Below are 18,003 nucleotides of genomic sequence, written 5' to 3' on the forward strand. Positions count from 1 at the left end.
TGAGAACTGGTTAAAAGACAGGGAACAAAGGGTAGGAATAAATGGTAAATTTTCAGAATAGAGAGGGGTAACTAGTGGTGTTCCCCAAGGATCGGTCCTAGGACCAATCCTATTAAACTTATTCATAAATGATCTGGAGAAAGGGGTAAACAGTGAGGTGGCAAAGTTTGCAGATGATACTAAACTGCTCAAGATAGTTAAGACCAAAGCAGACTGTGAAGAACTTCAAAAAGATCTAACAAAACTAAGTGATTGGGGAACAAAATGTCAAATGAAATTTAATGAGTATAAATGTAAAGTAATGCACATTGGGAAAAAATAACCCCAACTATACAATATGATGGGGGCTAATTTAGCTACAACTAATCAGGAGAAAGATCTTGGAGTCATTGTGGACAGTTCTCTGAAGACGTCCACGCAGTGCACAGCGGCAGTCAAAAAAGCAAATGGGATGTTAGGAACCATTAAAAAAGGGATAGAGAATAAGACAGAGAATATTTTATTGCCCTTATATAAATCCATGGTACACCCACATCTTGAATACTGCATACAGATGTGGTCCCCTCATCTCAAAAAAGATATAATGGCATTAGAAAAGGGCAACTAAAATGATTAGAGATTTGGAACGGGTCCCATATGAGGAGAGATTAAAGAGACTAGGACTTTTCAGCTTGGAAAAGAGAAGACTAAGGGGGGATATGATAGAGGTATATAAGATCATGAGTGGTGTGGAGAAAGTGAATAAGGAAACATTATTTACTTGTTCCCATAATATAAGAACTAGGGGCCACCAAATGAAATTAATGGGGAGCAGGTTTAAAACAAATAAAAGGAAGTTCTTCACACAGCGCACAGTCAACCTGTGGAACTCCTTGCCTGAGGAGGTTGTGAAGGCTAGGACTAAACAGGGTTTAAAAGAGAACTAGATAAATTCATGGAGGTTAAGTCCATTAACGGCTATTAGCCAGGATGGGTAAGGAATGGTGTCCCATTTTTGTTAAAGGTTTGTTAAAGGGTAGAGATGGATGGCAGGAGAGAGATCACTTGATCATCGCCTGTTAGGTTCACTCCCTCTGGGGCACCTGGCATTGGCAACTGTCAGAAGACAGGATCCTGAGCTGGATGGACCTTTGGTCTGACCCAGTATGGCTGTTCTTATGTACCTCGTGGGTGCTGAGGCTGAAATAATTGATGAAATCCTGGCTCCACTGATATCAGTAGCAAAAAGCCAATTGACTTCAGTAGGGCCAGGATTTCACCATGTTTCAGTGCTGTCGATCCCAGATGAAATACATTAGACAAAAAGCAAAGTTTTAGACTACTCCAGAGCTGGGGCCATCTGAACCTTTGGCATAATCCTGGGTCCTAACAGGCCCTTCTAGCAGCCAGGAATCAGCCAGGGGTAGACACACCTTGGCCACACCCCCTTTCTCTTGGCCTCTCCCACTGTAGGGGTGGGATGGGAGAAACTGTGGTGGTTCTGGGCAGTGTCCCCGCTCCCACTGCCCATGCGGGCCCCGCGCCTGCACTGCCCACCCGCGGTGGCGCCGCATGAACCCCGGACAAAGGGGCCAGGGCCATGGCTGGGCGCAGACATGGTGCGGGGCTGGGTCACCTTGGAGACAAGCCCCAACCCTTCTCCCAGGACCCTGCTGCTGCCATAGCTGGCCTATGGCTGCCTGACAAAGGGCTGCACACCAGTCCGAGCAAGTGGGGAGCAAGGCTGGTGTCCTGCCTGGGCCCAGCTTGTGGGGCAGGGGGAGGGGTGTTGGTGAACAAACAGGTCCCACCCCATAGGGATGGCTGGGCCCGTCTGGAGAGTCCCCACTGAGCTGCCCTAGCCTGCAGCACTCGCAGCAATTGGGGGAGGGAGCAGTGGCATGTAACCCCCCCCACACATTGCCTCCATTTGGGGAGGCAACCCCTCCTGTCCCCCAACCTGCACCCATGGTCCTACAGCTCCTTTTTGCACTAGCAGAGGAGAATAAAGTGGCCAAAACAGGAGCCAGGATTAGGGTGGTTCTTCCTAGAGATTTTTCTTCACTGAATGTGGAAAGGGAAACCTGATCTATATAAATTATAATCCTAAAGGATAACCGTTTGTTTCCTTTTGGATTGATCAGCACTGTTGTTGACTCTTCTAACAGTCCTTGGAGAGCTACAAGGCGTTTCCTGTGCATGGCGACTTCTCTGTGCTCTATCTGTTTTGTGTTTAGCTCATTAAAACATTTTCCTTTTATCGGAATGGTGAACTGACCTAACCAATAATCATATGCTGACCTTCAGGGCAAGATATTTTGTTTTTTCCTTTCACTAAAAATGCCTTCTTCCCAGACCCCTCATCCCCTAATCTATTCTAAGATTAGAGCTACATTCCAGTAAATGTTTCAAACTGTCACCATAATGTGTGTGTACACTGATGTGGTAAACTTGATCCTCAATTCATATATATTAATGGATTATTATTAGTAAAAAGAGAACTCAACCTTTTGGGCCTAACTTTCAAAGGAACCTCAATATGATGTCTGAAGACTGAGACTGTAATTTTGCGTGTGTCTTTTTTCATGCCCAAGTCTTTTACTGGGTGGATCTCTCTTTACACTGGTATAGCTAGATCTAATGTAGTGCTGCTGTTGGCCAGCATAGCAGTAGACCATGCAAAATCTGGAAAATCCAACAGAGAATGTAGTACAGAAAACAATCAATGAAAAATTATTTTAAAAACCCTGTTATGCTTGTGACCTAACCAGTTAGCCAATGTTTGGAGTTTAGTAGGTTGTTTCCATTAGAAGGAGAAAATGATGTTGGAGTCGGGTATTTCTTTGATGCAATCCCATTTATTTACAAAGAATGTACAAAGTCCTATTTCCCTGAACACAAGAGGAATCAAACAGGAAGGAGTTTCTTTGTTCCAAGTTCAAAGTCTCTTTCCAGCCAGCACTCTGCCCAAAAGTTCCCTCTCTCTTTTGGATTTCTCTCTCAGCCATGTCTTCAGTGCTTCTCTTGCTGTCTTGCTTGGCTTTTGGCCTGCTTCTCTGCATGTTCTCTGGGTGCTTCTGCTCTCACATGCACACCTCTATCAGATAATTCCCAGTATAACCCCACTGCCCAATAAGTCATTTTTCTGACCAGCCTTGCATATGGCCTGTGTTTGGGGCAGGGGCTCCTACACTTTCATCTATCTTACTGTAAAAAGAAGCTTAACTGCATCTTACATTTATCCTGAATGAATGGTGTCTTATGCCCACCAGCTTCAGTGAAGTTTCACTCAGCCTCCATCAGAATACAAATGAGTCTCAGGATTTTGCAGTTATAAAACTCTGTGATGAGGGGATTACAGGTTTGATCTCCTTTGAGGTGCTTCATTCCTCCCCCACTGAAGTCAGCAGGAGTTGAAGGCACTCAGCACCCCACAGGAGTGCTCCAGAACTTGCAGGATGTGCACCCTGCACGGGTTTGGTAGGTGATCTTATTGATGTAATAAGGCTCTCTCAAAGGGCCTGATCCTGGAAAGTGCTGAGCACCCGCAACTCCCACTGAAGCCTATAGACTAGATCCTCATCTGGTGTAAATGGACGTATTACCATTTACTGCACTGGAATGGTGCTGCTTTGCACTAGCCGAGGAGCTGACTATTTTTGGGTATGTTTACACTGCAATGTAAACTCAGGGTTAGTAGAACTTGAATTAGCAGACCCTGGGTTTGTTAACCCAGAGCTTGAACGTCTACATTCATTTGTAACCACAGGTTAGGAATTGTTGAACCTGGGGTCCCAACGTGAGGCTCCAGCATCTGCACTGCATTATGGAGGCCTGAGTCCAACAACCCATACCCGAGACTTCCTAGTGCCCTCCCAAAATATGGTTGCTCTAGCTCTGTGTTTGTGGTACAGTATGGGGGGAAAATTGACTGTCCACCAAACTTGACTGTCCAGAAGACAAAGAAAGTCGGACGGTGGGATTGTGAGATACATCTGGTGGACTCCCAGCTGGTGGAGTCCAATGGGCCTGCATCTACACTGCAGAGCAACAGGGTCCTAGCTGATTCAGTCTCAGACCCTCCAACTCGTGGGCTCCTGGGACCAAGCCCTGCATTAGCACGATTTGTGTGTAGACAGAAGGGGGGTTAGGCTTGAGCCTGAGTTTGAACCCTGAGCTTACACTGCAGTCTAGACATAGCCTGAGAGCTGAAGGTAATCAGCACCTCCTTGGAGTTAGATTATCACATGGTTTTGGACATTAGGCATCCATATTTTATGTGTCACAGGTACCTTTGCCAAAACTGATGTAAACTGACCTAGAGGCTTGATTGGTGTTTTCACAGAAGCATCTATACCCTCTCACAGAGAAAATGTCATATTCCTAACCAGGGTTCTCCAGTAAATCAGGCTTTTATTTTGTTTTGTAAATTGAAAAAAAATCAGTAAATTATAATGAAAATACATAAGAGAAAACACACCCGAGTGCTGAAAGCTAACAGACAGCGAGAGTTGTGACATCTTACTCCTTCAGTAATAAACTACAGGGAGCAAAGCTATAATAATGGAATAAAGCTAGAATGATTTGTCCTTAGAAAAACGCAGATTCAGAGACACCATAATTTCATTCCCATAATTCAATTTCTAGATGCCATATTTCCAAGAATGACAGAGAATGGTGGGAAAACTACAGCATGGTTTGAGGGGAGGTGGTGTTATTTTTGAGTAATGCAATACAACTCATATTTAACTTGAAAACAAAAACATCTTTTCAGATGTGACTTTCTTTGTGAACATACATAACTTTTTAAAGTATTATGAAAAAGCATATTGTGTGTATTTCATTAAGACCTATGATACAAAAAGCAAGCTATTGTTGCCTTCGTATGTATTCATTTCTGAAGTTGAATGACTGATGAACACTGTTCAAATTCCCTTGCTCAAACTTGCCAAGATAAAGATAGTATTTGAATTTTCTAGAAAACAAAACTACAAATAATTCAGAAAGCTCTCTCATTTAAGGGGGATCAGGACAGGCTAAACTGTTACTGAAACTGAACTGGTTTTCACCCTTTCAGAGCACAGTCTCTCTTGAGTAAATGCAGGAGATGGTGCATTTGAGCAAAACATGTACCACCACTGTCTGCTCTGGTGAATAGATAACTTCTCTTTCCAGTAAAATAATTAAACTTTTGTGAAAGGTGGTGGCTTCATGTCCCCAGAGACTAAAGTCATATTATTTATGGAACAAGCATAGCAGCAGAGCAATCCTTTATACCCACTTGACCTGGTAAAACCCCACTGGGGATGGATGGGGATTTCAGGCTCCATACCCATTCAGTCCTATGTCTGTCTGGTGGGATAGTTAAATAGAATGTCATTTGTGGCAGTAGACAGCTGTCCATGCAAATAGCCAGGGACTGGATTGATTTAATCAGCTCGCTTTCCGTATGGAAGGCCAACAATGTGTCATATGGTAATTAATGTTCTTCACTACCAACCTGGTCTAAATTCTAGCAGGCAAGCTAGGGCTGCAATCTTCTATAACTAGATGTCATGTTTTGGTGAACTCTAACAAACACAAATATATCTTAAAAAATTAACATAAGTAGACTGACAAATCAGGAAGAATATGAGTATAAATACTTTAACAATTGTGGCCAAATTGACTGAAGAAATCCTATAATATTAATACAAATACAGAGCAACTTTATAGTGATTTACACATAGACAGCTCTTTGCAAACATTTAGTAAACCTTGTAATGCTGTTAATCCTATGAGATATGGCAGGGTTTTAATTATGGTTTTCCCTATTTTGGAAACTGATCCAGAACTTAGAGGGTCTGGTTTTGCACCACTGAAGTCAATGGGGACAGGCTCAGACCCAACCTGCATGTAAGGGTATGAATTCTCTGCAGAGTTGGCCTGGATGTGAGTGACCACACTGTAAAACCACACCCAAGTTACTGTGTCCTAACTGATGCTGTGTTCCCCCATGCGTGTCATTAGGACTTCTGTGGGCACATCCCATGAGTCTTCATGCTGCAGTAAGCTGAGCTGCTCTGATTCTTTCCCAGTGAATTGTGGGAGAAGTTCTGTTCTGAGCACACGGGTGAAATTGTGGGAAGGCATTGGTGGACTATCAATAATGCAGTGATTTAGACTGCATCCTCACTGCAAAGTGGGTGGGTTACCCGTCCAAGTGAAAGCAGAATCTCAGCTCTAACCCAGGGTTGAAAGCACTTCTCTCAGGTGAGAGGTTTTTGAGGTTGGATAGGACAGGGGCTAGGAGCGACACCTGGGTAAAAGCCTGGACTAATTCTGAAGTGCAGACATACCCTTAAAAGTGGCAGTACTAGATACTAGACTATAGGTTTCCTATTCCTAGTCCCATGTTCTATCCGTTATGTTTAGGGTGACCAGATGTCCCGATTTTACCAGGACAGTCCTGATTTTTGGAGCTTTTTCTTACATAGGCTCTTATTGTCCCCCACCCCGTCCCGATTTTTCACCACTTGCTATCTGGTCACCCTAGTTATGTTACACAGCCTCTAGGGGCGGAAAGTGCTACTGCTAGGATTGCATCTTTTCTGCTGTTTGTGATCTGCAGCACTTAGAAACTATTACCATTAATATCTCACTTCTGTCAGAGAACATGACGAGAGACAAGTTGATGTATTTTCTTTCTGTTCCTTGTCAAACCACATCTTCTGAAATGAAAGTTAATAGGTAACTGCATTCAGGCATGATTCTATTTGTACTTTCTCTGTATGTTCTGAACTTCTATCTCCAGAATTTAAAGGACACTGGTTTTATCAACTGACCTAAACCCTAGTCAGGAGAAATCTCATTTTTAGTCTCTAAGGAGTAAAAAGGAATGTACACTGGGTCCTTTCTCCCCTTCCCCATGTATTTGAGGACTCTTTAAGTTAATAAGCTTTGAACTCTTTAAAGTAGTAAGGTTAGCTTCCTGCTAGGTTTGCTTTGGCTTTCATAGAACTAACAAGAGAAAGAGGATGGAAAAAGTATTGTAGGGTGAGAGGATATCCTCACTGAGCTTTGAACTTCCTCATCCTTTAGGTTTTGCTAACTATTCTATTCATCTATTGGAGTAATAATAAATTATAGAACTGCCTTGTCTTAAAGAAAAACTCAGCACTGTTATTTAAAAGTATTTGTGCTGCAAACCGTTCTTGAGATGGTGAAAAAACTAAGGGATTTTTATTTGTAATTCTCTTTTTAAAAGCATCACATTTTAATAATAACTAGGCATCTTATATGCCTAATAAATTTTATATTTAATAAGTTTTTACATATACTTACAGCCAAATCATGGCCCTATTGAAATCTATGGGAGTTTTGCCATTGATTAAAAGGGACCAGAATTTGGCTGCAAATGAATGCCCCTTAATTCTTTAAAATAAAACAGTTTTACAAAATGAGAAATGTTGACTCTTATACTCAGTTCTGGAAATATAGTTTCTAGGGCCTTGATCCTGCAAAGATTTGGACACGTGCTTAACTGTATGCACTATCACAGTGCGCTAAGCATAGAAATCTTTGCAGGATGACAGCCTAAATTAGCATTGTTTAATATAGAGCTTGCTTGTTTAAACCTAAGTTAAACAGTATCTTTCAGATACTGAATTCAAAATGTTAAAAAATGTTCTAAACAATTTATTATTGAACAAGCTGCTATTATTTGGATTAGCTGAAGCACATTAATTAGCTAATTAAACACAACTCTAACAGAGGTCCTTAATTTGTCATACTGACTTCAGGAGATAGTGTGCATTGCAATGGTTTGCACTGCAATAATTCATAGCAAGTAAGTAGTTTTGCAGAGTAATTGCATTCCAAAAACATGGAGATAATCTTTTCACTGTAAACATGTTGCTACATCACTGCAGGAAACTAGCACTTCTTTCATAGAAATAATATTATGGCTTGGGCAAGAGAAATGAAATCTTTCCCCAGATAAAAGTATTGCTAAGTTAGTACTAAAATATTCCACAATTCCAACCTAGTGGGCTAGATTTATTTCGAGTGAAATCATTCTATTGGCTCCAATAGTTACAGCTGGCATCAGTCTGCGCAGAGATTTTAAAAGTATGAAAATCAGATTCTCAGAGCTGACATTAAATCTGTACACTTTTATAACTGAACCAGAAAATTAATAAATAAAAATAGAAACTTACCCAAGAGATATAGGGCTAGAGATAGCATGCCTCCAGACAGCTACCTAGTTAGCAGTTTTCAGACAGATTCCTCTCTGGCAGTCCATAGATTTATCCATTTTTTTTTTAAATAAAGGTTTGTTTAATCCCATAAGTAAAATCTGCCTGCTCTAGCTTTTTACGGATTGTCGTTCATCCTTTAAAATGTGAGGCTACTAGCAGTTATCTCCTTTCCTTTGTTAGGGGAGAGAAACTGCTGAATGTTGCAGCCATCATGCCTTAGGAAACAGGACGCAAGAGAAGGCCCAATGTCTATGCAGGATCTGTGGGCAGGGGGAACTCTTGGGGGTCTCAATGGGAAATCTTTTTCATTGGATAAGAAGGCATTATTAGTAGCTGTGATCCCGCCCCGTCCTCTGTGCTTTTAGTCACCAGTCATTGGGCTGATTGTGTTTTTCCCTGAAGCGCCTTGCCCAGGAAAAGCACCTTTCACAGTTAAGAATTAGCAGCTTAAGTACAGCTCGACAATAGATAAAGCTTATTTCCTGAGTGGTTGGTTAGCTGACACAGCTGGTGTGTGTGTGTGCTTGCAGCAGAGTATTGCTTTAGACTAGCAACTGTAAAGCAAGGGAATACCCAGGACTGAAAGCTCAAATTTTGTTTCTACAACTACAGTGATTTCCCCCACACCCACCTACCCAATTAAAAAAAAAGGGAGGGGGGGTGGGGAGAGATTTCTGTGTCAGGCATGCTCCAGAGAACACCCTCTGGCTGCAAAATGAAACTTTATAAAGATAATATATTAACATCTTTCCATACTTCCTATTGATCTTTCCATACTTCCTATTGATCTCAAATTCTGTGTGCAACTGTTTAGATAAAAATGAGCTAGAACAGATTAGACTCTTGCTCTCAAGCAGTTTGCTCTGAAAGCCTTAGATTCCTGCTTAAAACGTTTAGAAGGTAGTTTGATTTCAAATGTTTATGGAGATCATTATAAAGTTCACAATCTCCAGAGAGGTAGCACTTCTCAGGTCTTTATAGCCCAGTCTGCTAAATCTTACTGTCTCAGTAAATCTGGCTCCTGACTTACCAATTAACCAGGAGTTTTATTTCTATCTCTTACCTTCAGTGCCAGCCCTTCAGCTAGGAAAAGGTTTTCGGGTGTCTTCTGTCTGGGAGGAAGAGCAATGTTAGTGGACAAATTATTCAGCTTTACTTTCTTATGGCAAGTAGTGGTCCGTTTCTTTTCTCCCAGCCTTCTCCAGCCCTCCGCTTGGGATCCTGAGTCTGCTTTTAAACTTTGGTTTTTAAAACTTAGCCAAACAGCTCACATGCCCTGATTTCATTTTGTTTATTCTCCTTTTTCTCCGCTCTCTTCTGGCTGCTCTCACAGGCAGCCAAGGCCAGTAAACAACTCATTGTGAAGCTGGAGTGAATGTTATTCCTTGGACTAGTGGCGGGTGATACAGCACTGCAAAAAGAGGATTCTCTGTCTTGCTCCTACAGACTGTGTGTGTGTGTGTGTGTGTGAGAGAGAGAGAGAGTCATCATGACCAGCTGCCATGGGTTTTTATCCAGTCGACTCTCAAATAACTTTTTGAATCTCACATTATAGCAGCTTTAACTCTCAGAAGCACAGACACTGTGGTAGCCCTTCTTCCCTTGACCATAAATGAATTTCATCCGGTCAGGATTCACTTATTCTCCCTTTAAACTGCATAAAAAGACCTACATAGATTCAAATGGCAAGTGAAGAATTTGCAAATGCTTTTAGGTGCAAAGTGAAAATGGGTCAGTTTTCCCTTTTGTACCTGGGATTTAAAGGTGAGAGAGAATATAGATGAGTAATGAAGATATGGCTGAGGAGATAGCAGCAGTGTTAATTTACAGAGCAACACACAACTGAAAGCTCCCCTAGTAACCCACCCACAATCAGATTCATCACATTTTTGTGGGCAGAGGATATGGGAGTGGAGGGGTTGAGGAGACTAAAGCCACTATCCCAATCCAGAAGCAGGGTGTAGGGCTGCAGACATGCTGATCCCCCATTTCTGTGGTCAGTACCCCAGTTTATGGGCTGGGATATAGTCGCTGCTGGCTCGCCACACTTCTAGCATAAGGTAATAGGGACACTGTCCACATAGTGGCAGATTGTATGGTCTATCCTCCATTCTCCTCTGATTGCCGCTTTCCAAACCAGCCTGTAGGAGGCTGACACACAAACCTCTTCAGCACACAGGTGTGCAGAGAACTTATCCCATACACCAGTATGGGTAAACTAAGGAATTCCCTACACGGTTCAGCTGCATGCTTTAAATGGTATGGAGGACCTCATGCTGGCTTATTGCACCAGAGTAAATTGTATCCATAGATTTATACACATAGGGAGGTCTGATTTGGCTTCCTGGAAAATAACGAAAATTGATTTTACCATAATAGGCAATGGGAATAATAGGCAATGGGAATTTTACAGCTGACTTCAGAGAGAGCCCGATTGGGCCTTTGCCTTTCAGACTGAAAAACAGAAATTGTTTCAGTTTCTTGCCTCTGAGTGCCCTCAGTACAAATTCACTAAACCTGAAATTTGCACTTGAGGCCATCCTGAAGGTGTTCAGCAAAAGAAATGCAGCTTAGCTGATCTGAAGCTGTTGTACAGCTGTAGCCATGTCAAGCAGAGTCTGAGGGGCTAGAAACCCCTGTGGATTAGTGGTGAGCCTACGTGGCAAAAGCCCTTAAAAGATATCAGTCACTTGGTCAGTCCTCCAGAATTACTGTATTTCCGCCATTGCAAGAATTTTCCCACGTTTCCTTTTGAAGAATAAACACTGGATATATCTTTTAAAAAACAGCATCCTGCCAATTATAATAGTTAGCCAGAACCTAGCAACTTTACCAGTGACTTTGATACCTTTAGAATTTAATCAAACCGCTGCACTAATCTGGGGTGGTTGCTTTATCTCAAGGCAGTGGTTTAATTATTAACTGTTAACTGATTAACCGGTATCTTTAGCAGCAGCGGGCTTGAGGGGTCTCTCAGGAACCCCTTATTAAAATTCTCCTGCCATGCTGAAGAGAGAGTTGGGATGGCTTTCCTGCCCCTTAGGGAGTTCACTCCCCTCTCTAACCATTCCAAATAATTCCTGCCCCCTCTCTCTCTCTGGAATTGGAAAGAAACTTCTTGCATAGGCAAGTTATTCCGTAATTATCTATTATGGGCTTTTCTTTTTTCTGGAGCATGTTTTACTGGCAACTGCACAAGACTGGACTAGAAGAGTCCCTGTGCTGGTCCAGTATTGCAATTCCTAGGGCTCATAAAGAACAAACCTTACCCTGTGGAAAGTACCTGATTAAACTGAGTAAACGTCAGTTATTTTCCAAAAATGTTCTCTGGGTGACACTTACCTGGTTCCCTCACAAGACCTGCTCTCAAATACACATTCTGCCCCATCCTTCCCCACTTCTAATTAAACAAGCTGAATACTGTGTTATACTATAAATAATCTCAGTATAATTTTTTCAGCAATAAAGTATAAAAATAGCCAACAAAGTGCTCATAATGTAAGTTAATTTACCAAACAAAAACAAACAAAAACACAAAAAAGAGGGCGGCCGTGTGTTGACTCCATCCTTGGTTATGATTATGTGGAAGTGTGTTCTTTAAAATGGAAAAACAAATTAATAGATCTCATAGGTCTTCACCCAGAATTCCTCTCTGCAGCATCCATCCTCCCCACCCCTAATCCCATTGGTTTGTTCATAGACTTGGGGGAACATGGAATTTTGTCGGCATCCCTTGTTAAAATATTGGCAGTACATCAGCAATCTCCAGCTATTTTGGAAAACAAATCAACCTAGCCTGTTATCTTATCAGGAACCATGGCTGCTTAGAATACACAACATTTTCAGCAAAAGTGCTGCCATGCTTTTAGAGTACACATAGTTAGTGTTTGTACAATGAAGCCCTACTGATGTGCTCTTTTCTGTCATATCTGTGATCATGTCAGTGATCCAATAACTCTCACATTCTGCCTTGCACTGGCGTACGTTACTTGCATTGCATTTAATTCAAGTTTTATTTGTGTTTCAAAGGCAAATTTTGCCCCCAAGAATGGAATATCATAGTTCCAAATTATCATTAATTTCTATTGCTGAAGCTGCCATTGGTTTCTATTAGAATTCATATCCAATTGTGCCTACAAAATATACGTGCACAGGAAGGTGTTGTCCCTGCCTCAAGGTACTTACAAGTAGAACTGGACAAAATTTTTCAAGTGACTTTTTTTTTTGGTGGGGGGAAAAAATGCGGATTTAGCTACACTAAAACGTTTTGCGAATTTGTGTAGCTTTTGCTGAATTGTTTCAGTGTTTCAATTTTTTTGAATTTGAGGGGTTTTTTTAAACATATTGTTTCTATATTTTAGAAACAAACCATTTTGATTTTTTTATTCAAAATGCCTTTTTAAAAAAAAATTTAATTTTATTTAAAATTTTAAAAAACATGAATGCCTGATACCTAAAGGAAACATTTTTGTTTTGGATCAAACAAAACATGTTTTGACCTAAAACAATATTTTTTCAACTACTCGATTTACCAAAAATTTTGAGAAACCTTGTTTTCAGTTTGACCTGGAACAATTTTTTTTTCAAAATTGCCAATAAACCAAAAAATCCATTATTCACCCAGCTCTACTTGCAAAGTAGCCAAAACAGGGTACGAAATCAATAACTTGCATTTTTAAAAGCCCCTAGAATATATATACATTATAGACATTAACTGGTCCCAACTCTCCTCCTTTCACATGAGTGATTTCTGTTTCCTTTCTTTGTTTTGTACAAAAGCAGACTTAATTTGTGACTAGCTTCTGCATGAATCATTGCTTGGTATTGTACCATGTGCCAAACATTCTGAAATATTATATTGGGCCCCTATAAAAAAAATCTGTACATCTTATCAAAGCCATGCACAAGTCTAAGTAGCAAAGATAAAAGCACCATTTGCTAAAGAGAATACTTCCAGGCACATTGTTACAGTCTTTACAAATTGTTATTGCAATTCTTATTATGATTATTAAATATTTATATTACATTAGCTGTCAAAGGATCCATTCAGAATCAGGGCCCCATTTTGCTAAGTGCTGTATAAAATCAGAGGTAAATATATTCTGTGTGCCAAAGAGTCTACAATTTGAAGACAAACCATGTATAAAGGGAGGAGGAGATGGAGGCAATGAAATATTTACCATTTGTATTATAGCGGAAGTGGCAATCATCCCCTGTGTTTAGATTTCCTGGCATTTGCTCTCCGTACACAGTCACTACTCAATTTATTTTAGTTTTATAATTACATAAATGTTGACTTCCCCCAACTGCCCCTCACCTACTGACCCAAGTCCCCTTAGCCTAGCAATTGAAGTGACTTGTTGTAAGCACCAGGGGTGACGTTAGCCTCAAGGAGAAATGTGAGGGAGTAGGAGAGGGTGTCCTCATGCATCAGGTGGGTGACTGTTTGAAATCATCACAGTCCATCAGTGTAGTGATGTTGTTTATGAAGACAATACTTGTGTCATCCTGGTTTGGTGGATGGTTGGTTTGCCAAGATGGACAACCTGGCTGTGAGTTTATGAACGCTGTGTGTTTGGACACACTGGGCTGCCTGAAAACCAGTTAGGGTTCACAATAGATTTCAAGGTTTCAAAATCAATTTTTGTTCTGATGCAAAAAGTAAATGAAACCTCTTGACATTTTTTCACCCAAACAAACCCACATGAGTACAAGGGAGACCAAAGGAGCTAATAGCCTGGTGCCTAAGTCACTTGCCTGGGGTCTGGGAGATCAGGTTCAAGTCTCTGCTTGAAATCTGCATGCTCCAGGCAAGTGCTCTAGCTAGCCAGCAGGCTATTGGCATCCCAGGTTAGTGTCCTGACCACTGGGCTGTAGTGTCTCTGTCTCTCACGCCCTGTGAATATTTATACAATGTGGAACTGCTCCAGCTGGAGCAATTGAGAGACGGACTCTCTGTACAGGTGGTTCCGCAGCCATTACGGAGAGGGATAGAGACCTGCATCCAACCCAAACTCACTGGAACGAGACTACAAGTGCTGGGTCTGGGTTGGGTTGGGTGGCAAAACAACCGAACCTTCTTGGGCTTGGGCTAGGTCAGCTCTCCTCCTCCTGCCTGTGGGGTTGGTATTGGGGTGTCTGTATGTTCTGTTTCTCCCAGCCACCACCACCTCACTGGGCTGTGTTCCAGGATATGCTCGCCAAGGAGTGGCAGCTCCTCTCACTCCACAGCATGCACAGACGACATCAAGGAGCACTGGATGACAGCCACATAGCCACTGGTGCACTGACTCTAAGCAGGAGGAGGACGGCCCACCTCAGGGGCAGGAGGTAGTGGCAGCTGTGGCAACTCAGGTTTGGGGAGAAGGGTGGGATTAAGCCTGCATGAGACCTAAAATTAGGCCGGGGCAGACTGCTGATGTGGGAGACCTGGGTTCCAGTCCATGCTCTGCTTTATTCAGAGTCCTAACCACCAGGGCTATTGCCTACACTGATCTCTCTCTTTGTCTCTCATTTTGAACTGCTATTCCATCCTGGATCCAAGAAACCTTCCAGATGAAATTTTTATTGAAATCAAAACATTTTGGTTGTGACAAAACAGCACTTTTTAATTCGGAAAAAAGTTTTGTCAAATTTTTCAACCAGGTCTAACTGTAGGTCATCATGGCCACCTGCTACATTGCACGTATGCACATCAGGAATACAATTCATGGTGACCTTGTGCTTCTAAAACACAGGCTTTAGTCAACTGAGGTAAAGAAAGTCTCTAGTAGCAATGGACATCTCCAGTATCGTGGAAGATGAAGGCCAGCTAGGGAGTCCGGCCCATACGCAGAAATGGGGGTGTAAGGCTCCTGAACAACAATTCTCATGAGACATTGTGGCTGCTCAGACGTACCCAGATTAAAATTCAGCCAGGCCAAAAAGAAATATTTTGATGTTTGGTTGACAAACGAAAAGATTTTGATTCAGGGTGACCCAAACAAAATGTTTCATTTCGATTTTCCCAGTAGAAAGTTTTACTTTTAATTTTTCTTCTTACATTTTCCTGCTGAAAACTTTGATTTTTGCAGAAATGACATTTTCCATTGAAAAAACACTTTGATGAAAAATTCCAAACCAGCTCTAGCAGATACTATTCAATACCCACTGGTGCTAGAATACTTAATAGTTTGTCAATGTTTCCATTTCAAATTCTTCTTAATTAGAATAATTCACTTGGGAATCAAACTGGGAATGAAGAGTGTCAGCATATAGAATGGGGTGGGCAAACTACGGCCCACGGGCCAGCCACCTGTTTTCATTTGGCCCTCGAATTCCCATTGGGCATGGGGGGTCATGGCTCCGGCTGGGGGTGCAGGCTCTGGGGTGGGGTTGGAGCTGGGGATGAGAGGTTTGGGGTGCAGGAGGGTGCTTGGGGCTGGGATCAAGGGATTTGGAGGGCAGGAGGGGGATCAGGTCTGGGGCAGGAGGTTGGGGCATGGGGCGAGGCTCAGGTGTGCAGGCTCTGGGCAGTGCTTACCTCGAGCAGCTACCAGAAGCAGTGACATGGCTCCCTTCTGGCTCCTAAACATAGGGGCAGCCAGGGGACTCTGCTCTGCATACTGCCCCCACCCCAAGTACCACCCCTGGGGCAGCCAGGGGACTCTGCTCTGCATACTGCCCCCACCCCAAGTACCACCCCTGAAGCTCCCATTGGCCAGGAACTGCAGCCAATGGGAGCTGCAGAGGCAGTGCCTGCGGATGGGGCACTGTGCAGAGCCACCTGGCTGCACCTCTGCACAGGAGCCGGAGAAGGGACATGGCGCTGCTTTTGGGAGCCACTTGAGGTAAGCATGGCCCAGAGCCTGCACACCTGAGCCTCCCCCTGTGCCCCAATCTCCTGCCCCAGACCTGATCCCCCTCCTGCCCTCCAATTCCCTTGACCCAGCCCCAAGCACCCTCCTGCACCCCAAACCTCTCATCCCCACCCCAGAGCCTGCAGCCCCAGCCAGAGCCAGGACCCCCCCCCATGCCCCAAACCCCTGCCCCAGCCCTGATCCCCCTCCTGCCCTCGATCCAAGCCCGGAGCACCCTCCTACACCCCAAACTCCTCATACCAGCTGGAGCCCTCACTCCACCCTCTTCGCACCCCAAACCGGAGCCCCCTCCCGCAACCTGAACTCCTCATTTTGGCCCCACCCCAGAGCCGGCACCCCCTTCCACACCCCAACCCCATTTTGTGAGCATTCTTGGCCCTCCATACAATGTCTATTTCCAGATGTGGCCCTCGGGTCAAAAAGTTTGCCCACCCCTGCTGTAGAAGCTTTTTTAAAATATACATTTGGAAGGAATCAGTTTTGTCATTTTAATAGTTAGGGCTAGACAATAAAAAATAGAGATTTACCATTTGGATTGATTTAGGTTTCCTGTAACTTTAAAAAGTCTTCACTTCAAAATGTATATATTTTGTTAATTTGGCAGAACTAAATGTTCCCCTACTTCTCCGACCGACAGGGTTTTCCTCTAATAAAATGAGAGGATATTTTTTCTCTAAATGTTTGTTTAAACCTAACCCTCCTTTTAGGAAAAACTGCAAACTGTGCCAACTTAGTGACCAATGCTACAGTCCCTGTGCACCCAAAACTCTTCCTTTGGCTTCAGTGGGAGTTGGAGGTATACAGACGAGGCCCTATCTGACTGTTTTTCAATGTACATAATCCACTAAGAAATAGGATTAGTCAGTCCAGGTGAGACCCATTTTCTGACTTCAGAGCCATCAAATAGCAATTATTTTCATGTAGATCAACCTTTAGCCCACACTTGTATTAGGCATGATTAGCTGGGTACGAAGGACTTTGATTGTTAACTACCACAGTACATTTTATTTAATTATGGGAAAGAAAAAAAAAAGCAAACTGTACAACTTTCTAGATCAGTCAGCATAAAAATATCAAGCTACGCTAAATGCCCACGCAAGCTGTCTATTTTTTCCTAACCTATGATTTTGTCTTCCATGTGTGCCACGGGTTCTCAATAAACTAGGATGATAATAGTTGTTAATACCTACCTCTTATACAGAACTTTTCATCAGTAGATCTCAAAATGTTTTACAAAGAAGATGGGTATCCCTATTCCAGTGTTTATAGGTGGGAAAACAAGCATTGGGAGGGAGGGGAAGTGACTTCCCCAAGGTCACCAAGCAGGCCATTAATAAGAATCAGAATGATAAGGATGAATATCAAGCTGCCTTGGAGAAAGAACATGGGAAACCATTGTAATAGACTAGTGTTTCTAATCATACTTTAAGAAAATAATTGTATTAAAATCATGGGCTTGTGTATTGTAGTGTAACAATGTGATGTGCCAGAGCATGAATATGCATGAGCAATGCACTAATGCTCCCTGCTAGAAATAGTACTGGAGTTATGAAAGACTCATTACACAGTTGTTTAAACACTGATGCTTTGAAAATTAACTCGGGCGGAGGGGGGGAGGGGAATCATTCCCAAGTTCTATTTCCACACTTGTACTAAAATTGTTAACTGTGCAGTAATTGAAATAATCTGATATTGGAACAGATCTCTCCTCAAGGTGCTTTCTGTAGGAAAAGAAGGCTTCATGTAAATTTCCTTTTTTTAAAAAACCAAAAATGGATTTGCAGTAGCTACTCATTTCACAGTTTGTTTTGAAGGGAGCATAGAGTTAGGTAGTCTGCCACTGCCAGTCTTTTGGACAGTGTCTTCTCTATGCTTCGTGGCATCTACCTATCCTCGCTTTTCACATCTCACAGTGATTTAACTGT

The 18,003-nt window shown here is 42.5% G+C and overlaps 1 protein-coding gene across 3 annotated transcripts in view; it reads right to left on the reverse strand.

The window, feature by feature from the left end:
- Positions 1-18,003, reverse strand: part of LPAR4 (lysophosphatidic acid receptor 4) — a 60,919-nt gene that overhangs the window by 13,143 nt on the left and 29,773 nt on the right. The window contains exon 2 of one of the 3 annotated variants that reach the window (XM_084639958.1): positions 9,283-9,331. The exons of 1 other annotated variant lie outside the window; for it this stretch is intronic. The gene's annotated coding sequence lies outside the window, so the exon portion shown is untranslated. Of the gene's footprint in view, positions 1-8,177; positions 8,477-9,282; positions 9,332-18,003 lie in introns of those variants that run through there. One more of the 3 variants, XM_084639957.1, reaches the window with a different exon arrangement.

Source organism: Lepidochelys olivacea (assembly GCF_965140295.1).
Source record: "Lepidochelys olivacea isolate rLepOli2 genome assembly, chromosome: 9".
NCBI classification, from domain to species: Eukaryota; Metazoa; Chordata; order Testudines; family Cheloniidae; genus Lepidochelys; species Lepidochelys olivacea.